The 24,204-nt window shown below is 40.3% G+C and overlaps 1 protein-coding gene across 14 annotated transcripts in view; it reads right to left on the reverse strand.

Annotated features, from left to right (window-relative positions):
• The window catches only part of FAM110B (family with sequence similarity 110 member B), a 153,310-nt gene that overhangs the window by 61,923 nt on the left and 67,183 nt on the right, over window positions 1–24,204 (reverse strand). For 3 of the 14 annotated variants that reach the window (XM_073229523.1, XM_073229522.1, XM_073229531.1), the window contains one exon: window positions 11,048–11,133. The exons of 10 other annotated variants lie outside the window; for them this stretch is intronic. The gene's annotated coding sequence lies outside the window, so the exon portion shown is untranslated. Of the gene's footprint in view, window positions 1–11,047; window positions 11,134–11,350; window positions 11,468–24,204 lie in introns of all 14 variants that reach the window. One more of the 14 variants, XM_073229524.1, reaches the window with a different exon arrangement.

Genomic DNA, 24,204 nt, shown 5'->3' on the forward strand with positions numbered 1-24,204 from the left:
GAGCAGGGATGCTAGCAACCAATGAGAAGACTCATGCTGAATCCAGCACATGCTCTCTGAGGCGAAGGCTGTCACCAGCGTTTAGCAGGCGGCTAATCTAATTATAGCTAGTTTGCTAGCACAGAGCTATCGGAGCAAAGCACATGAACAAATCCAATTTTAATAAATTAAACCCCACAGACAAAATCGTCTTGATTTCCTGTCTTTTGAGGATTAATGCATCACCTTGTAAACTGTAAGTGGTTTTTTAAACTGCATTCTTGTTTTACCTCCAGTCTAGAGAAACAAAGAGTGTTTAAATCAATGTACAGTACTACCAGCTCACTTAAACTTAACAGATTTCAGCACTGAGAAATAATAAAATCGATGCCACAAAGATATTAGTGGTAGTGCTATAAAATCTGAGTCCACTTTATCCTGATTAGCAATTTGTCACTCATTTGTCCTAAAGTGCTAATCTCTCAACATAGTTTGAAATACCATGTATATTTCCATCCATAGTGGAAAAGTGCTAACCAAGGGGTCAAAAATCCAGTTTTGACCCCAGTGATAATAACTCACAGTTATAAGAGGTGGAAAAGGGATATCAGAAGTCATCATAAAAGCAAAAAATTAAAGAAATTTGCCGATTTAATGGCAAAATTAGTTCTAGAAGCCACATCTTGTGAGAAGCAATTTTGATGCATAGGTTAAAAGCATGCATTGCAAAAGTCAGAACCTTGGGTTTAAGTTCTGGATCAGCCACTTCCCACCTGCGTGTCTCTGGGCAAGTGTCTGTATTTCTCTGTGTCTCAGAGGCAGTAATCTGAGACACTTTGCAGGATTACTGTCAGTGAGCTATTGGCACTTAGCACAGGGCCCAGCAGAGAATAAATTAAGCTATTATTAATTGTAGCAATCTTTTCACTACACCATTTAGTCCATTTTCTTTTCCAGTGTCACACTGCTCAAAAAAAAAGTATCTAACCACTTCTCCATGACAATTTTGTCAGGACACTGTTTGGAAGTATTTACTGTGACAAGCTAATGGCAGACTTGATTAATCATCAGAACCATTATTTGTAGTCACGGTAGTAATAAAATTTATTTCACCTACTGCCTTTTTGATATGTAATAAATAATTGCTAATTTCACTTGATTCTATATTAACCAATCTTAAGAGGAACTTTCAAGAAATTATGGGCATATATTGTATATCATTAATGATTTGCAATATACATTAAATGATATATACATTTAGAAAGTGTTTTCTATAGATTATAAATTAAGGAAAGTTTGTAATGAGAAGTTTTATTAAATTTAAAATGATACATCAATTTATGTGAAAAGGGGAAAGAAGTCAGCAGGTCAAATGCAACTTATGTCCCTGTAGCCTTTTTGCTTATTTGTTATCTTTTAAAAATCATTTATTTCTTCTCAGTATGTTCTACAAAATTAATAGTCATGGGATTATATTAAGCAAATATGTTCATCTGTTACACATTTTTTTTCATAATTCCCAGAAATTGGTATGTTCTACCAATGAAGTTCTAAATCCAATGATAATATGCAAACTTCTCATTTCTATAGTTGTTTTGTTCTGATTTTTATTTGAGGACCTTTACAAAAAGCTGACATTCTCAAAGGGCATTATAATTTGCTCTAAGGAACCAGATTTGCCTGGCACTATTCAGTAGCCATGGAAAACAAATATTGACTATGGGTTATTTTTCATTCTCCAAATCTATACTGCAAACTATTTGGGAAATAAACTAATGGAAGGAAAGCACAGAAACTCATGGTCCATAAATTCAAGAGTGAAAAATTGTATAGAAAGGCACAGACACAAACGTTGGGGTAACACAATGGAGACAAGTCTGCTAATGAAAGTGATGGCAGCATGTGCTACCTTGAAACATCATTCCTGTGAATTATCAAAGCACAATCACCCTCATCAGGAGCTGCAACTCCAAGAGGAATTAGTTTCAGTGATTTGGCCTAAGGCACAGGTCCCTGGAGGCTGCCAGGATACAGACTAGTAACACTTCCAGGCATTTATCTAGGAAACATCAAGCTCTGCCTTCCTCTTCATTTAACAGACTGCTAGCTCAGAATAGGCACTTTTTAAAAGCTGTTTGATTAATGTGTCTCATGCCTGTTTTGTATAAGACACTAAATAGACAAGTGCAAAGAGCAGGAAGCACCTGTCCTTTCTTAGGCCTTTCAACATGTTTAGAACCAATATTTGTTTGAAACTGAGTAACAGTTACTTGGTAATCTTTCTTGCTGTCACTCTGCTAGCTGAGACTATGTATTTTTTAACCTTTGGAATAAGCACCTTTGTCTTTGAACTTGAGTCAACTCATCCTTGATTCTGAAAAATCATTAACAGTTTTTGGCACCTACTAGTGCAAGAAGCGTGTGGACACTGAGAATATGGCCTGGCGTGAGCCAGATGGTTCTGATCCTAACGGAGCTTCCACTCTAAGGGGAAGGTAACTGCAAAGTGATTTGTTAACAAGTGAGTCATTCCGATGAGATATGCTGCTGGGAAAGCAGAGGTGGGGGTGGAGAGGCTGGTCTGAGGCTGAAGGAGTGTGGGTGGACGGGTGAGGGCCAGGGTGCTGTGAGGGGCCTGGAGAGCCTGGCCTCGCCCCACAGACACCAAAGGGCGGTGGAGACCCAGCTGCACACAGCACATAGGAGAGCAAGAAAGGGTTTGTTCCAAGCTCTCTGCACATCTGACTGCTGACTCATTCCTTCTGCTCTCCTTTCTAGTAACTTTTCTCTTACCTTCCAAGTCAAAACCCTCCCTTAAGGTTCCTTGTAAAAAGAATGAAAACATGTACATTTTACATTTGCATTACAGGCAAACAGGCATTACAGAAACTCTTGCCTCACCAAATGGGTTTCTTCGAGTTCTGTTTGATTCTCTAGCCTTGGAGAGCCAGGAGCAGAGAGCCTGTACACAGAGGCTCTCCATTTAGAGCTCAGTTCAAAATTTTCATTCATTTGGAAAGGAAATCAGGGCGCACATACTAACATTCTGTTTAAGCCTATGGCTCCAAGATAACTTCAGACTGATTGGAATATTCTGACCAGAAGTGTCTCAATATAGGTTGTTTGTTAAACTCCATGGTGCTGAAAGGGATCTAGGGGGGCTGTTTATGATCTGGGCATGGGAGGGCACACTGGGCTGATGTGGTGAGGGCTGCCTTTGCCCAGCTCTTCGCCCAAGCTTCTGCCTAGGAGGGAGAAGGCAGGGCCAGCACTCCAGTCATGGTCCAGGATGAACCCAGATCCCAGCCCATATAGTGTGGCTGGCAAGTGTTGAACAGGCCGTTTGGGTGGGGAGGCACTCATTAGTAGCATTTCCCTTTTGGGATTTTAAGCTCTGACATGAAGTCACTTGGTGTGGCACTCTGCTCCCCCATGGCCACGTGAGGGGCTCTAGCATTCTAACTATCCCCACTCCAGGGAAAAGAAAAGAATGCCCAGTCTGTGGGTCTCCTCTCACTACCAGGGGCAGGCCAACTGGTGGGAAAGCATATGGGGAGTTGGTGCCCCTTCTTTCTCTGTTTGTAACATCCAATCATCAACTTTTTGTTTTTTAAGAATGTGGCACATGGGGTGCTCAATTCAGCTGTAAGACGGTTGGGCTGGGAAAGATTGACTTAGCCTGCTGGAAATTTCTCCAAGCGCTCCCAGGGTCATGTGCAGCCCTCATCTCCCTCCTCTTTCTACATGAACATGTCACCCCGTTTACTGAGAAGGGACCCACTGTTTCAACAGGCTCTTAGAGGTTTCTTTGCAGATCAGCACAGGTTGCTGTTGGGTAAGTCAGTTCTCTGGCCTCCTGCATAGCTGCCCGCTGAGAAAGATGATTATGTTTGGATGACCCTCTTGCCAGGCTACGTAAGCAGACCGCACGAGTCCTCTTTGCAGGGTGTGGCTAATAATCCAGTTCCACATTTTCTACTGCCTTCTCGAAGCCTTGCCTACGCTGTCACCTTTTTTTTCCCTTTAGTGATTCATACTGGGTAACACTGGTGAGGAGAGGTGCAGGGGTTGGGAACAGGAACTAACCAAGGAGTTAGGACCATGAGGAGAGGCCAGCTCAGGAGATAGTCTGCATGGAGGCTTTGAGTGGCTAGTCGTGCTACCATATTAAGGTAGAAAAGCCCTGGCTATCTTGGCAGCCTGGCAGCCTCCAACACCCTGCATCTATCCATAAGTTAGCGCAGCTCACACACCCTCATGGAGGCACTTCCCAGGACCCACACACCCTTGCATGGCTGGGCAGCATGTGGCACTGGTGTTTGATCACAGTGCCTGGATCGTCTCCCATCCTTACTCCCCAATTCCTTGGGCCATTGTCCTGCTGTATCCCTCTACAGCAAACCTGTACAGGCTTATGTGATCTCAGCCTCTCCTACAGTTTGTCATCCCAGCACACCTAATGGGCCACTGAGGTCAATACCTTGGACTTTGAGGCGGCTTTATCACAGGCCAATAGTGCACTGGGATTAGCCCAGTTATGCCTGTTCAAGCAAGAATGTAACTGGCTTCTCAGCCCTAGAAGCAAGAAATCACATGACAGAAGAGAAGAAAAAGGAATTTCTTAGGTATTGGACTAACCTGAAAAAAGATTATACAGACAAAATTGACAACTGTTATGCCTTATGCCCTTCTGGACCCTTCTTCTGACATGCAGCTCCACAACCCTTGAGGGGAAGGTACCAGGTGCCTAGAAGGCCACATTGATCTGTCCAGTCCCCAAATCTCCTCATGTCCTAAAACTTCCCAGCCAGCCCCTTGTCCTCCTACCTGAAAATGTGACTCCTACTTACACGCTGCTAATTTTTTGAAAGAAGTTCACAAGACTCCTGCCCTGGAAATGAGCTCTCAAATCGCTGAAAGAATGGTAACCACAGTGTCCAGCATAACTTGGCCCGAAATGAGAACCCACAGAGGTGCTTCTGTGCTGGTCACCAGGATTAAGAAGAGAGCTGGAATATGGTAGTGTGAAGGGGCTTTTCCTTGCAAAGCTGTAACAACTAAGATGAGGGTAACACAAGAAAGTTTTTTTTTGAAATTTTGATGCAAAAGAACACATGTGACTAATGCACAATTGGATTAAGAAAAATCTGCATTAAGATTGTTTGATTCTGTATATCAGTGTTCTCACTTCACAAATACACTTTAGGAAAGCATCTTTTTGATTTACCTGCCTTTTAGAGCAGCTCATTTTTACCCAAATGATTGCTTCCTAACATCAAATAAATTACAGAGCATTTTTGAAATCTCTCATTGCCCACAAATTTAAGCATTGCAGAAAAAGAACACTGTGACATTCTCCAGAAATAAAAACTCTCACCTTCCTTTCATTTATATGTATATAGATCTACAAGTCAAACATGGGCTTATTCAGCTGATGAGGCAGGATGCACGAGGAGATTTCATACACATGCAAATCCATGTTGGTATCAGAACACACATGTCCAAATGGCATGTGGACAGCAGAGAGCCCTGCATGAGCAAGCAATTAACAATTACTGTTACTAACAGCAACAACAAAGCCAGTGTGGTTTAAGACACCAGTGATTTATACTTTAATGGGAATGACTTGCAGGTGAGCTTACAGGTCAGGTAGTCAGGAAGCACCTGGGGCTCTCACAGGGGTGGAGGGGCTTCTGAAAGGTGAGCCCACAAACTAGGACAAAGATCATGGGCTGCTGTCTCTGGCCCTGAGGCAGGCATTTCACCACACGTGGAAATTGTCCTTGCTAATTGAGTGTGTTCATTGTCCCTGGCCAGTGACGAAGCTGAGATGTCAGGGATGAAGGTTCCCAGGGACACACAGCAAGGAAGACTGGAAATTGGGCAGAGCCCTGACTAGGGGCAAATTTGACCCCCTACAGTTGGGGGGTGGGGGGAGCCAGAGCCAAGTCTACACTTTTGTCTTTAGGAAGAATTGCTAATGTTGCTCTCTATATGTGGATACATAAGCAGATTTATTTTTCTTCACAAATTATAAAAATTACTCTCACGTCTTCACCTTAGACTTTTCACACAAAATAGGGCAATCTTGATATGGATGTCATTCAGTGTAGTGTGAAAGGCTCTTGGCCACAAAGAAAAAATTGTATGAAACAGGATTTCATGTATTTACCCAGCAAACATTAGTGCTTTCCTAAGTGCAGGACACTGTAAACACAAGATACCTAAAACTACCTTGACCCCTAAGGTGCGAGAAGGAGACTCTGGAGGCAGATTGGCTCTGCAATCAGACTTTGGGGCGCCTGGTTCCAGCACCCACAGGCACTGTGATTGTGGGCAAGTTATTTAACCTCATCTGTGTCCCATTGTCCTCACTGAGCAAGAGAATGGTAGCAGCAGACCCTTCCTTCCAAGGCGTTAGTGATGATTAAATACGACTCCCAGTGGCATGACCACACCCAACACTCAAGCAGTTACTGTTACTCTTTTCCTGAAACTTACTCCTTTCTCAAATGCCGTTCCTGGTAACCAAGGCTCTTCCTCTCCCTCGTCATAATGACATTTAACTGGTATTTATTTAGCTCCTATCACTTGCCAAATGCTGTTGTGGATACAGTGAAGATTCCTATCGCCAGGATTCTCACCTGGCCCTTGTTGGCTGGCTCACTACACACGTGTGGGCAATACGTTCTATTGACTCTGTATAAAGAGCTCCACCCAGTGCTCTGGACAACAGGGTGGCACGGCTGCAAGGCTGCAGGAGAGCAGAGCTGAGGCTGGAGTGGTGGCAGCGCCGAGGACAGAGACTGAGATGGCTGCAGGGGCAGAGAGGCCCAGAGGTGGAGACTGGCTTGCTGCATGTAGACTTGCTCTGAGTGGACAGGATTCTAGTGATTGAACTGCCACCATGGGAATAAAGTTGGGTATAACCCTTTCACCCCAAGAACGTTCCATTGTCATTCTTTGGCCTCACTGATCCACAGTGAACTTGTCCAGGGCTGAAACCCATTGGCAAAACAGCTGTGTTAGAATGAGGATCCATAACTTCTCTGAGAACGAGACAGATGACACAATGTCTGTGATTACGCCTGGACAGAGTTTGTGAACTGACAGAGAAACTTCTCATACATTTTCTTCTTTAAGACTTTCCAAAATGCTGTCAGGGGACAGTCTTATTATTATTTTAGAGTGAGGGGACTGGGCCAGGGCAGTTATAGGACTTGCTCAGGGACTCCAGACTCAATTTTACATCTTTTTTCAATAAAACCATGTTTGTTCCTATACATTGCCCTGTAGGCATAATACTAGATGTTATTAAATAATCTTATACATAATATGTTAATTAGATATTATGACCTAATAAGATCTATGAATTAGTTTGCAGAAGTAGTCCTGCGCTTACTAGCTTCCCTTCTGTTCTCAAAGCATACAGTTTTCAGACATTGACAGGCATCTTCTAGGATGTGACAGTGGGATTTTTTTTTAAGTTTTATCCTTTTATTAATTTTTTTTTAATTGAAGTTCAGTTAATAATATTATATTGGTTTCAGGTACACAAGAGTGATTCAATAATTACATACATTACTAATTACATACCATGATAAGGACGTGGAAGCATTTGCCTCATCAATAATCGCTGTATCACCAAAAAGACTAGGAATTGGACCCTCTCTGCTGACCATTACATGATTCCTACACAACTTTTATTACAATAAATGGACTACTGTTCTAAATTTTAGATTTATCTCCTAAAGTGGAGTGCCTAAACATTTCAGTGAAAATTTCCTGTACTTTTAAATAGTTCTGTACAGCACCATGACCAGTGCTGAATGCATCTCTAGCCATGCTCTACAAACTCAAAGCATACAATGTTGCATGAGCAATGCATGTTGCTATTTTTAAGCAAAAGCTTCATGGAAGAACTTCAAGTATGCATGGAATGACTGTTCATAATTGTGTTTTAACATTACTAACTTTGAAAGATTAGACTTCTTTCCAAACAAATATGTAACTACAGAACATAATTTGTTAGGAGTCTAAACTTTTAAAGTCAGTAGGGGCCAAGTCAAAGTTGGCCTTGAAAGGGGTCCTATCAAAACTTTGGAGGTTGTATCTTGATTGATACTCTTTGGGAGAAATTATGTTAGCAGAATAACATTATTATACACTTCTCACTTTCTACCCCATTTGTCCTAGTCTAAGTGCTTTCCAGCTGGTGACCCTGGGTAAGTCACTGCTCCATGCTTGCATTTTCTCATCTGTCACGTAAGGATGATGATGTTTTGTGGATTAAATGAGTTAATATATACAGAAAACATTTAGGGAGTGCCCAGCATTTTGTAGACAATATGTATACTTTATATGCATATGTATATATAACTCTCCGTGACTTGGCTGAGGGCAAAATTAAACCCAAATGATATTAACATTTTTAGAAAAACTGACCTTCTCCCAGAAAAAGTATATAAATATGTATCCATCCTGAGCACAACCCAGATGGGAAATGTTATACTATTAAGAGTTTGTTAATAATATCTAGAAATTTTGGAACTTAAATAAACATGACCTTTTTTCTGGGGCAATTTGGAAATACATCTTGGAAATGTTACAAATGTGTGTACCTTTTTACCTTGGCCATTCACTTAGGGAAAATCATCCTAAGGAATCAGTTGTGATCCTGTGCAAAAATAAGTTAGAAATAATTGAGGAGATATGCAAAAAAAATACAAGTAAGGTATTTATCACAGTATCCTTTTATAGAGAAAAAAAGACAATTTATTCAACAAAAACCAAAAGGTTAAAAAATTATGGTGTATAAATAAAATTGATGGAACATTAGTTATTCAAAAGTGTATTATATAAGAATACTTGTTAAATGGAAATCTAACAATAATGAGAGTCATAACTCAGTGTATATCATGATTCCATTTTTGTTAAAATTATCTCTCTGCATATATATATATATAAATCTCTGTGAATATATACAGAGAAAAAGTCCATGGGCAAATATGACAAGGTGAATAGTTTTTATCTCTGCATGGTTGACTTGCCTGAATTGTTTAATTTTTCTACTGTGCTATTACTAACATTGAATGTAATTGTTTATTAAAACTGTATATTTTCTCACCCCCACCCAGGAAAAGAAAAAAACTGTTGGTAGCAAGTTTTAATGAGGTATCCTTCCAAAGTCTCAGGCTTGGAGATTCCTGGAAATTCAAGGTCTAACACCCTGGTCATCAGATCTGGCCTACAGCCAGACTGGCTTAGCTTTGCTAACCAGCTAGTAAGTAGCAGCTTCAACAAACATGAATTTGATGTGCTGATCTTTCCTAGCTATTTCCAAACCATTAGGGAGGGAACCAAAAGGTCATGCTGGTTTGTCAATCTACTGATTATTATTAGACATGAGAGCAAGCTTCTGTTGGCACTGGTGCAAGTCCTCATTGCTAAGTATAGCTCAGATAGTCTCCTTTTCTTAGTTATTTGGATAATTCTGTCCTTTTATCTAAAGGCATTCTCATCCACTTGAATAATATGACCAAGTTCAAATGTCTTGAAAGGAGCCAGTAAGATTAAGTGATGGGGAAAATATAAAACAATTTATTTGGATATAAAGTTAGAAACATTAGCATCATTCAAGATCGACTGGAACCTTGGCAAGTTTCTGAGGCTTTATAGGTTTTACTACAACAGTGGGAATTGAGTTTAAAAAAGAGTAAAGCAAAACAGTGGCCTTTTAGTGTGTCTGCCTATACTGTCTTTATTTTTACTCTCACAGTTTTAAAAATCTTGTGAACCACAGGTCAGCATCATTAATAAGTAAGTTTGATCGTTCTGTCAGAAAGATATTTCCATGTATATGTGTATATTTTAAAGGAAATTTTATTATATCTAGGGACCAATTGTTTAAGTTCCACAGTAGAAATTAATGTGCAAATGGGATTTAATAGAAATTTGCCTTGAAGCAAATTGAACTATAGTCCATCCATACTGTTAAGTTTGTAATTACCTGTAAAGCCAAACTTTTTTTTCCTACTGAAAATAATCAACCCCTAGTTTCTTTCCTGAATGTGAAGTTTTTCATAAATGGTGACTAGTTTTCTATAGCTGGATCCCCTATAGCTCTTGTTTTACTGCAAAAAAAAAAACAAAAAACAAAAAACATTTTTCATTACATAATTCTGTTAAAGGCAATGACAATAATTATGGGATGCTTTTCATTTATCAAGTGTTATTCCCCTGGAAAATTTACCATTCAGTGATTTTAAACAGAAAAAGTATTGTGTCCTTCAAGAATGAAGATGTTATTTCAAAGAGACAGAATCTACAAACACCAACATCTCAATAGTTTCTAAATAAGAAAATCTGTGTCACTTACTTAAGCTTCTTTCTTGGGCTAACAATTTATGTTTTATGGACACAATAAAGAAAAAGCTATTCCTCCAAACATTACTGGAACAGTGTGTACATCTCTGGCAGTATTTGAAAGTCATTTCTGCAAATGTGGGTTATCTGTATATAGGGTACCTTTCCTATGCACCATATCAGTATATCTGGAAGACCTAGCACACGGAAAAGATAAGCTTCATTGCATATTACTTTTATTGTGTGTTTATTATTAACTTTTAAACTGTAAGTGATTTGAAGGACACTAATTCACCTTAAGGAAATTTTCTGGGGCCTCTCTTTTACTTTATTTTCAAAGTCAGGTTACAAGCTCATTTAAATTTCAAGTATTTGATTACATTCCTCTTGAATGACTGCTCATGATCTTTGCCAAGTCAGTGCTCCCATTTGAGGAGGAGCTACTTTAATTTCATTGCAGGCAGGTCTTCTAATGAAGAGGAGAGTTTAAATTCCTCTTACATGGAATAGCCCAAGATGAAAGATTTTTATCATAAAGTCTGAGTCAAGCTTACACAAGTGGTTTGCATCCTAAATTATACAGAAGGCTTTTAAATTAATATCATACAATTGTTCTGTAATAGGAATAAATGGCATAAACTACCTAACAGATTAGTGGAAAAGCACTACAGGAGTCCAGAGGGCAGTGACAGAAACAGCCCACCTGCTATCTTGATGGTATTTTGCATTTTGCAGCTTGAATCATCTTCCTCCAAAGGGTAGGCATGATCTTCACATTTGTTTTTATTGCTGTTTATGAACAAAAACAATCTGAGTAAGTGATGTGAGTCAGTGCCAAACTTTAAAAAGATGGCACCTGGCATTCTGTTAACCTGAGGGCAAGCTGCAGGGAGGGGTGGGGGAGGTGGTTCTTAGTTAACTTTATTTTGCCGAACATGGGTACAGCTCATTCACACACAAGAGTGGATCCTGGAATCTCTGGATGAACTAAGTAAGAAAATCTTACAGGCCTTGCTCCTCCATGGATAGTGATGGGTGGTCCCATCGAGGAGAATCCATACTTCTGCTCCTTGGTCACTCCAGGTGGGAAAGCCAGGGCCTTGCACAGATGGGCAGGGGCCTCCTGCTCATCAGATTCCAGCCCAAGACAGGCCACGGGAGGAAGGAGAGAGGAGGGAGATCTTTTTTGATTTGTCATTGCTACTTTTCTTAAAATGTCCTCATTTTCAGCCATAGACCTTAAATAATTTCTTGTGATTTTTTATCCCTTTAAAAAATAATTGATTTCTGTCCTCCCAAATAATGCTGATGCTGTGCACCTTTTGGGAAGATGCATTTTACAGAGGAAAAAAATACTCCATTAACAACCCAGAAGAAGCAATACTAAAGCAGTAAAATACTGTTATTTTAAACACCGATTAGTCTCGATTGTGTGAAATTAACTGGAATTTCAGTCAACCTACCCTCCTTTTAATTTACTCATTTTGGGCCACTCTGTAGTGTGTGCTCACTCATGCCTTCACACATATTTCTTTCAGCATTATTCTCTGACCTAAATTGTAGTGAAATGAAATGTATGACACCGAGTTTTTTCATCTCTGCATAAACTGAAGTCATCCAACCGCAAAACACATTCCACCTGCAAAATCTACGTCAGCATCATGCATTATTGATGTTTCACATTCTGTGGGTATTTGTACCACTGTGAGGAACCTAGATGGTGGGCCACCTGTATTCCCACTGAAAAGAAAGTGCCCTCTTTCCAGAGAAGAACAACACGCTGTTCCATAAAGACACTGAAATTCCAAAATTGCGGTGTTAATAAGAATAAACAGATCAGTGAAGCAGAAGAGTCCAGAAACAGATCCACAAACATACAACCAGTTTTGACAAAGGACCTCAGATGACTCAGTGGAGAATAAAAAGCATTTTCAACAAATGAACACAGAACAATTACCTATCCCTTTGGGAAAATAGTAAACCTTAACCACTACCCCACACCAAAATATACCAACCTGAGATAGATCATAGATCTGAAAGTTAAAAACTAGAACTATATCTAGAAAATAACAGGGAAAATTTGTGCAACCTGTGAGTAGGTAAAAATTTCTTGGAGTCACAAAAACACTAACTGTAAAAGAAAGTTTTATCCCATTTATCAAATGCTCATCAAATGACACTGTTAGGAAAATTAAAAGGCAAAAGGCAAAACACTAAATAGGAGAAAACATACCCATTTGGAAAAGAACTACAAATCAGTAACAAAAGGGTGAACCCTCCAACTTCAAAAAAGGGCAGAAGAAAACAGACACTTCATGAAATAAGACACAAAAGATGTGTAAATATCATGAAAAGGCTCCCAATGTCATTAGTCACGAGGGAAATACAAATTAAAACCACAAGAAAACTATTTTGTAGACCTCAAATCACTAAGAATAAAAACAATGCCAAATGCTGGCGAGAAGGTGGGATAACTGAAGCTCTCACACTCCTCATTGGAAAGTCTGAAGCTAATGAGACATTTACCCCCTGACCCAGCAATTCCACTCAGGCAGCATATCCAAGATGAAAGAAAACACACGTCCACAGAAAGACTTGATCAGCAAAGTTCACATAAACTTTATTCAAAATGCTTAACTGGAAACAACCCAAATGTCCATTAACAGAAGAATAAACAAAGCATGGTATATGCACACAATGAGATCTGACTCAGCAATAAAAGGAAGGAGGCCCTGAAATAGCACAGATGAATTCTGGAGACATGCATGATACAGAATTCAAGGGACCAGCACAAAGGGTATTTCCTGTATAATCCCATTTATACACATTTTTAAAATTTTGTTACCATTATACAACTACATGAAGAGAATTATGTTTACTAGGCTTTCCCCTACCCCAAGTCCCCCCAACAAACCCCATTACAGTCACTGTCCATCAACATACTAAGATGTTGTAGAATCACTACTTGTCTTCTCTGTGTTGCACAGCCCTCCCTTTCCCCCACCCCCCACATTATACATGCTAATCATAATACCCCCTTTCTTCTTCCCTGCCCTTATCCCTCCCTACCATCCCATTCTCCCCAGTCTCTTCCCCTTGGGAACTGTTAGTCCATTCTTGGGTTCTGTGATTCTGCTGCTGTTTTGTTCCTTCAGTTTTTCCTTTGTTCTTATACTCCACAGATGAGTGAAATCATTTGGTATTTGTCTTTCTCTGCTTGGCTTATTTCACTGAGCATAATACCCTCTAGCTCCATCCACGTTGTTGCAAATTGTAGGATTTGTTTTCACCTTATGGCTGAATAATATTCCATTGTGTATATGTACCACATCTTCTTTATCCATTCATATACTGATGGACACTTTGGTTGCTTCCATTTCTTGGCTATTGTAAATAGTGCTGCAATAAGTATAGGGGTGCATCTGTCTTCTTCAAACGAGTGCTGCATTTTTAGGGTAAATTCCTATAAGTGGAATTCCTGGGTCAAATGGTAAGTCTATTTAGAGCATTTTGAGGAACCTCCATACTGCTTTCCACAATGGCTGAACTAATTTACATTCCTACCAGCAGTGTAGGAGGGTTCCCCTTTCTCCACAACCTCGCCAACATTCGTTGTTGTTTGTCTTTTGTATGGTAGCCATCCTTACTGGTGTGAGGTGATATCTCATTGTGGTTTTAATTTGCATTTCTCTGATAACTAGTGATGTGGAGCATCTTTTCATGTGTCTGTTGGCCATCTGAATTTCTTTCTTGGAGAACTGTCTGTTCAGCTCCTCTGCCCATTTTTTGATTGGATTTCTTGCTTTCTGTTTGTTGATGTGTGTGAGCTCTTTATATATTTTGGATGTCAAGCCTTTATCAGATCTGTCATTTACCCATATATTCTCCCATACTGTAGGGTACCTTTTTGTTCTATTGATGGTGTCCTTTGCTGTACAGAAGCTTTTCAGCTTGATATAGTCCCACTTGTTCATTTTTGCTTTTGTTTTCCTTGCCCGGGGAGATATGTTCATGAAGAAGTCGCTAATGTTTATGTCCAAGAGATTTTTGCCTATGTTTTTTTCTAAGAGTTTTATGGTTTCATGACTTACATTCAGGTCTTTGATCCATTTTGAATTTACTTTTGTGTATGGGGTTAGACAGTGATCCAGTTTCATTCTCTTACATGTAGCTGTCCAGTTTTGCCAGCACCATCTGTTGAAGAGACTGTCATTTCCCCATTCTATGTCCATGGCTCCTTTATCAAATATTAATTGACCATATATGTTTGGGTTAATGTCTGGAGTCTCTAATCTTTTCCACTGTTCTGTGGCTCTGTTCTTGTGCCAGTACCAAATTGTCTTGATTACTATGGCTTTGTAGTAGAGCTTGAAGTTGGGGAGTGAGATCCCCCCACTTCATTCTTCTTTCTCAGGATTGCTTTGGCTATTCGGGATCTTCGGGTTTCCATATGAATTTTTGAACTATTTATTCCAGTTTGTTGAAGAATGTTGTTGGTAATTTGATAGGGATTGCATCAAATCTGTATATTGCTTTGGGCAGGATGGCCATTTTGACGATATTTATTCTTCCTAGCCAAGAGCATGGGATGAGTTTCCATTTGTTAGAGTCCTCTTTAATTTCTCTTAAGAGTGTCTAACAGTTTTCAGGGTATAGGTCTTTCACTTCTTTGGTTAGGTTTATTCCTAGGTATTTTATTCTTTTTGATGCAATTGTGAATGGAATTTTTTTTCCTGATTTCTCTTTCTATTGGTTCATTGTTAGTGTATAGGAAAGCCACAGATTTCTGTGTGTTAATTTTGTATCCTGCAACTTTGCTGTATTCTGATATCAGTTCTAGTAGTTTTGGAGTCGAGTCTTTAGGGTTTTTTTATGTACAATATCATGTTATCTGCAAATAGTGACAGTTTAACTTTTTCTTTACCAATCTGGATTCCTTGTATTTCTTTGTTTTGTCTAATTGCCATGGCTAGGACCTCCAGTACTATGTTAAATAACAGTGGGGAGAGTGGGCATCCCTGTCTTGTTCCCAAACTCAGAGGAAAAGCTTTCAGCTTCTCACTGTTCAGCATGATGTTGGCTGTGGGTGTATCATATATGGCCTTTATTATGTTGAGGTACTTGCCCTCTATACTCATTTTGCTGATAGTTTTTATCATGAGTGGATGTTGAATTTTGTCAAATGCTTTTGCAGCATCAATGGAGATGATCATGTGGTTTTTTTCTTTCTTTTTGTTTATGTGGTGGATGATGTTGATGGATTTTCAAATGTTGTACCATCCTTGCATCCCTGGGATGAATCCCACTTGGTCGTGGCGTATGATCCTTTTGATATATTTTTGAATTCGGTTTGCTAATATTTTGTTGAGTATTTTTGCATCTATGTTCATCAGGGATATTGGTCTGTAGTTTTCTTTTTTGGTGGGGTCTTTGCCTGGTTTTGGTATTAGGGTGATGTTGGATTCATAGAATGAGTTTGGGAGTATTCCCTCCTCTTCTATTTTTTGGAAATCTTTAAGGAGAATGGGTATTATATCTTCTCTGTATGTCTGATAAAATCCCGAGGTAAATCCATCTGGCCAGGTCGGTTTTGTTCTTGGGTAGTTTTTTGATTACTGCTTCAATTTCATTGCTGGTAATTCATTTGTTTAGATTTTGTCTTTCTTCATTGGTCAGTCTTGGAAGATTGTATTTTTCTAGGAATTTGTCCATTTCTTCTAGGTTTTCCAGCTTCTTAGCATATAGGTTTTCATAGTAGTCTCTAATAATTCTTTGTATTTCTGTTGGGTATGTTGTGATGTTTCCTTTCTTGTTTCTGATTCTGTTGATGTGTGTTGATTCTCTTTTTCTCTTAGTAAGTCTGGCTAGAGGCTTATCTATTTTGTTTATTTTCTCAAAGAACCAGCTCTTGGTTTAATTGATTTTTTCTATTGTTTTATTCTTCTCAATTTTGTTTATTTCTTCTCTGATCTTTATTATGTCCCTTCTTCTGCTGACTTTAGGCCTCATTTGTTCTTCTTTCTCCAATTTTGATAATTGTGACTTTAGACTATTCATTTGAGTTTGTTCTTCCTTCTTTAAATATGCCTGGATTGCTATATACTTTCCTCTTAAGACTGCTTTCACTGCGTCCCACAGAAGTTGGGGCTTTGTGTTGATGTTGTCATTTATTTCCATATATTGCTGGATCTCCATTTTAATTTGGTCGTTGATCCATTGACTATTTAGAAGTGTGTTTTAAGCCTCCATATATTTGTGAGCCTTTTTGCTTTCTTTGTACAATTTATTTCTAGTTTTATACCTTTGTGGTCTGAAAAGTTGGTTGGTAGAATTTCAATCTTTTGGAATTTACTGAGGCTCTTTGTGTGGCCTAGTATGTGGTCTATTCTGGAGAATGTTCCATATGCACTTGAGAAGAATGTGTATCCTGTTGCTTTTGGGTGTAGAGTTCTATAGATGTTTATTAGGTCCATCTGTTCTAGTGTGTTGTTCAGTGCCTCTGTGTCCTTACTTATTTTCTGTCTGGTGGATCTGTCCTTTGGACTGAATGGTGTATTGAAGTCTCCTAAAATGAATGCATTGCATTCTATTTCCTCCTTTAGTTCTGTTAGTATTTGTTTCACATATGCTGATGCTCCTGTGTTGGATGCATATATATTTATAATGGTTATATCCTCTTGTTGTACTGAGTGAGCCCTTAATCATTATGTAATGTCCTTCTTTATCTCGTTAATTTCTTTGTTTTTAATACTATTTTTTCTGATACTAGTACTGCAACACCTGCGTTTTCCTCCCTATTATTTGCATGAAATATCTTTTTCCATCCCTTGACTTTAAGTCTGTGCATGTCTTTGGGTTTGAGGTGAGTCTCTTGTAAGCAGCACATAGATGGGTCTTGTTTTTTTTATCCATTCAGTGACTCTATGTCTTTTGATTGATGCATTCAGTCCATTTACATTTAGGGTGATTATCGATAGGTATGTACTTATTGCCATTTCAGGCTTTAGATTTGTGGTTACCAAAGTTCCAGGTTACTTTCCTTAGTATCTAAGAGTCTAACTTAACTCACTTAGTATGCTGTTACAAACACAATCTAAAGGTTCTTTTCTATTTCTCCTCCTTTTTCTTCCTCCTTCATTCTTCATATATTAGTTATCAAATTCTGTACTTTTTGTCTATCCCTTGATTGACTTTGGGGATAGTCTATTTGATTTTGCTTTTGCCTCACAATCAGCTGCTCCACCCTCCCTACCATGGTTTTACTACCTCTGGTGACAGCTATCCAACCCTTGGAACACTTCCATCTATAGCAGTCCCTCCAAAATAGACTGCAGAGATGGTTTGTGGGAGGTAAACTCTCTCAGCTTTTGCTTATCTGGAAATTGTTTAATCCCTCCTTCAAATTTAAATGATAATCTTGCTGGATAAAGTAATCTTGGTTCCAGGCCCTTCTGCTTCATGGCATTAAATACATCATGCCACTCCCTTCTGGCCTGTAAGGTTTCTGCTGAGAAGTCTGATGTTAGCCTGATGGGCTTTCCTTTGTATGTGATCTTATTTCCACCTCTGGCTGCTTTTAACAGTCTGTCCTTATCCTTGATCTTTCCCATTTTAGTTACTATGTGTATTGGTGTTGTCTTCCTTGGATCCCTTGTGTTGGGAGATCTGTGGATCTCCATGGCCTGAGACACTATCTCCTTCCCCAGATTGGGGAAGTTTTCAGCAACTACCTCCTCAAAGACACTTTCTATCCCTTTTTCTCTCTCTTCTTCTTCTGGTATCCCTATAATGTGAACATAGTTCCGCTTGGATAGGTCACACAGTTCTCTCAATATTCTTTCATTTTTAGAGATCCTTTTTTCTCTCTGTGCCTCAGCTTCTTTGTATTCCTGTTCTCTAGTTTCTATTTCATTTATTGTCTCCTCCACTGTATCCAACTGCTTTTAATACCCTCCATCGTGCACTTCAATGATTGGATCTCCAACCTGAATTCATTCCTGAGTTCTTGGATGTCCTTCTGTACCTCCATTAGAATGTTGATGATTTTTATTTTGAACTCCCTTTCAGGAAGAGTCACGAGGTCCATATCATTTAAATATTTCTCAGGAGTTGTATTAATAATTTTACTCTGGACCAGGTTCCTTTGGCATTTCATATTTGTGTATGGCGCCCTCTTGTGTCCAGAAGCTCTACTCTCTGGAGCTGCTCAGCCCCTGAAGCAGTGTTGGGGGTCGCAGGGGAGCGGTACTGGTGCCTGGAGGGAGGAAAGATCTGTTCCCCGCCTCCTGGCTGCTGTGCCTGTCTCTCGTGCCTGAGCCAGTGGGCTGGGCACACAGGTAAGTTTTTGTCCCAGAGCAGCCAGATATGGATCCCTGCTAGAATCCCAGTCTTCCCAGGAACTCTGCCTATATTAACTTTTCAACCCGGTAGTCATGCGAGTCTCATGAAAGAACCATGAAATGTAGGTTTGTGCTCCCAGGGCAGATCTCTGGAGCTACGTATTCAGCAGTCTCAAGCTTTCCACTCCCTCCCTGGTCCATTTCTCTTCCTCCCGCTGGTGAGCTGGGGTGGGGGAAGGGCTTGGGTTCCGCGGAGCCACAGCTCTGGTATGTTACCCCGTTCGCTGAGGTCTGCTCTTTTCTCCAGGTGTGTGCAGTCTGACACCTTCCTCTTTCCTGTTGCTCTCTCAGGATTAGTTGCACCAATTAAATTTTCTAATTGTATCCAGTTTTAGGAGGAAACCTCTGTCTCTCCTCTCATGCCGCCATCTTTAATCCCATCTCCCATTTATATACATTTTAAAATAGATAAAATAATATATGGTGAGAGAAATCAGAACAATAATTTCTTCTTGGGTGGAAAAGGGATACTGACTCCAAAATGGCCAGAGAGAATTTGCTGGGGAAATGGAAATGTTCTGCACTTTTAGTAGGGTGTTTACATGAGTGTTTCTATTTGTTAGACCTTATGTCAAACTGTATACTTAGGATCTGTACATTGTACATAAAAAAAAACCCTCGTACTGTATTATAAAACAAGTATTACCAATTTAGTCTTACTACAAAGTTTTTAAACAGGTTTTAATAAACTCACAGCTGAGCACCTTGAGGTTGAAGGCTTTGTTAAGACAGTCTTGTGTTTGAATATCTGTCCTGTTCCTTACTAGGTACATGAATGTGAGTTAAATTACTTAATTTCTTTAAGACTCAGTTTCTTTTCAAATAAAAATAGCTGTGTAAATAGTTATTTGATAGCTTTGAAAGAGGAAGAGAGGTGGGAGCTGGCCCTCTGAAGTTAATAAGGGGGTGTATATTGTCTGTGGAGAATTTTAAAAACAGTAATAAAGGCCCATGGAAACAATTTTAACTCATTATCAGTGATAAAATACCTGTTCTTATGGAGATAACTGTTCCCAAAGACACTACATATGAGAGTCAAAGCAATGCAGTCTGATGGCCACTGTGAGGACGTGAAAGGGAGGGAGCAGTGACTTGAGCATAAAGGTCATTGGTTATGGTCCAGGAATAGCTAACCTCTACTGACTCCTTTCTGTGTGCCTGGCCATTCAATTCTTGCGACAATTCTATGAAGCAGATACTACTGCCACCATTTCACAGTTCAGCAAACTGGCAACAGTCAGTAACCTTCTGGAGGCTACAGCTGGTGAGTGGTAGAATCTAGGGGCACACTGAACTCCACCTCACTAGTGCCTCTGAAGCAAGAAACTACACCATTGCTGCTGAGCTCCCAGCCTTTCCTGGGGCTTCAAAAGCTGACTGGAAGAGAATGGAGTGGGGCAGTCAAAAAAGGGGGACTCTTGATTTAAAAGTCTGTTTTGGAGAAGTTGGATCCTCAAGCTTGATTCACAACAGTACAGGACTAAGAACAATCAAAAGGTCAGAGTCTCTAGTTATATTCCTCAACAAAATAGACTGGTCTAATTTCCTAATGGCCAGGAAGTGGAGACGGGCAGCCTTGTCAAAAATGTTGCCCAGCTCCTCTCAAAAACAAGCTCAGCATTTCCTCACCCATGCCAGCATCGTGTGCCTGAGGGGCTGCTGCCTGTTTCCCCAGGGCTGTGGACCTGTGAGTTGGCCCAGCGCTCTCGCTAAGGAGAGCAGCCACCTCCTTGGGGGCAAGTGGAAGGGAGCAGAGCCCTCCTGGCAGCTGACTGTGTTTTCATGGCAGTGATCTTGTTTCTCAGCCACAGTGTGAATGTGGCTATAAATCAAGTGGTAATTAGATTTTGCAGCATTTAACACAGCCCCTCTGTTGCCTTCATTTAGCAGCTCTGGAAGGGAAAGAAAGGCCGTTCCCACTGAAAACACAGTCTTCTTCACTTTGAGCCTGGTGTTCTGTCTCAGCCCCCGAAGCACAACACTGCGATGGAGAAAACATTGTCTCAGGGGCCAGAGGGTGTGACAACACCTTGCAGTTACACCGCGGATAGGGATGGAATGGAAAGAATGCCAGGACAGGGGACCTGTCCTTCTCATATGAGAACACAGAGCAACAACCAAAAGCCTATGGAAAATGGATCAGTTCAGATAAATTATGCATTTGTATGAAAATTTAATTAACCTATCAGAAAAGTATCGGAATTTACACAGATGCATATGTACACAGGAATCTATGCAAACTAAGCTCTCATTTGATTTTAGTCAAAGCAAATTCAGCCTTCACTTTAAGACTATAAACATGTCATCTTGGGTGATTTATAAGGGAGACCTCGGGAGATGTGTGAATTATGTCTTCATGAAGATTTTAGTTTCCAGTGTTATTAAGCTCTATAAAAATGCAACTTGATACTTAGGTTTACAAAGAATGTCAGTGTTCTCTTTTAGTGTGACTTGATGCTTTTTATTTCACATTTCTACACATTATGCTTCTCAAGTGAAATACATTTTGATAACTTACAGAAATGGAAAACAGTACTAGAAAGCTAAACATTTAATTTTTATTTTGAACTGTTGGCTATTTTCTCAATGGACATATCCTGACAACTTTAAAAAGCTAAAGGTATCAATGATTCCAAAACTATTTTATGACTGAAAATGTCTGGTTTAAAAAATATTATATATTTCAGACCACAGGTTGGCAAACTTTTTAAAAAAGGGCCAGTGAATATTTAAGGCTTTGCAGGCCAAGTACTGCCAGTGTAGCATGAAATAGCCACAATGAACACGTGATTGTGGCTGTGTTCCAATAAAACTTTATTTACAAAAACTGACAGTGGGCTGGACCACTGTTTGTCAATCTCTGATCTAGACTAGGCTAAAACATATATTGGTCTCTAACATATATTAGAAACTGATACTTAACAGCAAAAAAGAACTGGAAATAAGCAACCCTTTATGTCCAGTTGTGTAAGGTTAGATGTGGCAAATGTTTCTTGAGTTTCTGGAACTGTTATCATGAAACATAAGATTTGAGTGTATTTATCCTTTCTTGCACATAGCATTCTAACAGGTGTTCATGCAGATCACAGCCAGAAACAGTGTGTCCTGTGGGTGACTGGAGATGGCTAAAGGGTGCTCTACTTAACAAGGAAAGGCTTCATTTGAATGGAATTGGATCTCAACAGGCCCAAAGCACCTTAACAAGAAAAAAGTCACTTCTGTTACTTCAGAGCACAACTGAATCACCCAACTTCAAATGGGCACTGAATATGCCATGCTTTGCAAAACACACAGACACACTCAGGGAGTAGAGAAAAGCATAATGTATTCTTCTCTAATGACACAAAATAATTTGTATCCACAGGTTTAAGGAAAATTAATTAGAGTGTAATCTTTCAATCAGGAATGGTAGCTATTTAAATGCCAAAAGGAATGCAACCCTGAATTAAAACATTAAAAAGACAAAAAAGGTCCTACTGATGGGGGAAAGAGTAAGCCCATCAAATGAAGCTGGCTAACACAAGACCCTCAGCGGGGCACATGGGCTGCCAGGTCTGAGCAAATGCTCGTGGCAGGTAGAAGAGAGAGTTCTGCTGGGCTTCTACTGCCATGAACCAGGGTGCGTGCCATACAACACCAATGCTCTTTGACCCCATGGCTCCCTATCCTGGGGGAAAAGCCAGCATGGATGCCTTGGGCTCCTGTTCTTGTTACAGGAGACAAACCACTTGAAACCCAAACTCACAAAGTTGGCCGCTTGAGGCCTTTTTGGAACAAGGGAGGGTATGAATAACTCTCTCAGTTCCCAGAGATTTTGCACCACCATCTGTGTCATTCTCGTTTAAAAAGGTACTACCTGGAGAATGAAGCAATTCAATACTAGATAACATAGCCCATCTGATAATGTGACATAGAAAAAGGGAGAAAGAAAACAAAGAATTGAGAAAGTGCTCTGCAATTAATTTTTAAGATATATTATGTAACTAGCCTGAAAAAGAAAGTTACAAATTAAGAGATTACTTACATAAAAACATATGTACCCATACGCAGAGAGGTCTTTTGCTTTCCAGGGACCTGGTTCTCCTGGCTCCCATCAACACTTCTGAGGAGCCTCCAGCTTCAGAGGTACCAGCCCCAGGGCTCCTGGTAAATGGAGATCGCAAAGGGGTCCCAAGACCCCTCCTCTCTCGCTGGTTCTCACTGCTCTGCTCTCTGCAGTTTCAGCCTTTTCCTATCTACTAAATCCCCAAAATGCATCCTCTTCTTGTGTATCTGTTTGTTTAGTTGTTTGTAACTGAGAAAATACAGCAAACTATATCCATCTAGCAAATCCCACTTCAAAAGCCACATCAACTTTGGTAATGAGGTTGGGGGCCTGGGTGAGTTAGATAAGTATCCTGCTTGCTCTGGCTCAGATGGGGTTGGAAGGACACTGTGGACTCTCACATCCACCTGCCCTCAGGAAGAAGGGGTCTTGGTGCTACAGTATTCCTATCAGGAGGTGGCAACAGGGGGTTCATATCCAGCTTCACATCCTACTGACCAAGGTCCAGTATATAATACTGTATATTGAAGCAAAGAGAAAAATCTTTAAAGTGATATGAGGTTCTGGAGAGGAACAGAAAAACCTCTTAACATCAAGACACAATAATTGAAAATACTGCTCTACAGTGCCAAGGCTTGGGTCTTACACCTTTTGCATGCCTACCAATGACTGTTTTAGGGCCATGGCCATGCTAATGCTCCCATATGTGCATCCCCAGTTGTCTGCTCCCTAAACTTCAGGCTGGGGTCAGTGCAGCCACGTGCATGTAATCAGCAGCTCAATCTCAAGGGTCCAAAACTGAGGTCCTGAATCCCCTCCCCAAGCTGTGCCCTCTTCTCTGCCAGTTCATGCAGCATCTTTCTTCCAGGTGCTCTGGCCAGAAATACTAGAGGCATTGTCCTGTTCCTTTTTCTATCACACCACACATTCTAGCTGTCATTAAATCTCACACACTCCATTTTCAAAATATTTCCAGAACCTGACCATTCCTCAGCACTTACATAGCTCAACCCTGGCCCAAGCCACTAAGTCTGCCATCATCTTTTGGTCTCACTCAGTCTCAGCATGGCAGCCACAAAGATCCTGTTAAAGGCAGCAAGATTCCTCCACCCCTCTGTCCAAAGCCCTCTCTCTAATGGCTTCTCATTGTTTTCAGGGCAAAAGCCAAAACCCTAACAACAGCCCAAGAGCTTGTCCAAGCAGAGTCCCTTACCTCACTTCTTGCAGCACAACATACCACCTCAAGAACACTCCTGGCGGGCCCCTCTGCCTAGAGCCCTTACCCACTAACAGCTGCCGGGCTCACACTTTCCCTGGTATGGGCTGGGCTCAAATATCCCCTTCTCCTGAGGCCTTCCTTGCCCCCAACCCCCATCTGAATCAGTTTTCTGGAGCTGTGTAACAAATTACCACTAA

The sequence above is a fragment of the Manis javanica genome, chromosome 2 (assembly GCF_040802235.1).
Source record: "Manis javanica isolate MJ-LG chromosome 2, MJ_LKY, whole genome shotgun sequence".
NCBI classification, from domain to species: Eukaryota; Metazoa; Chordata; class Mammalia; order Pholidota; family Manidae; genus Manis; species Manis javanica.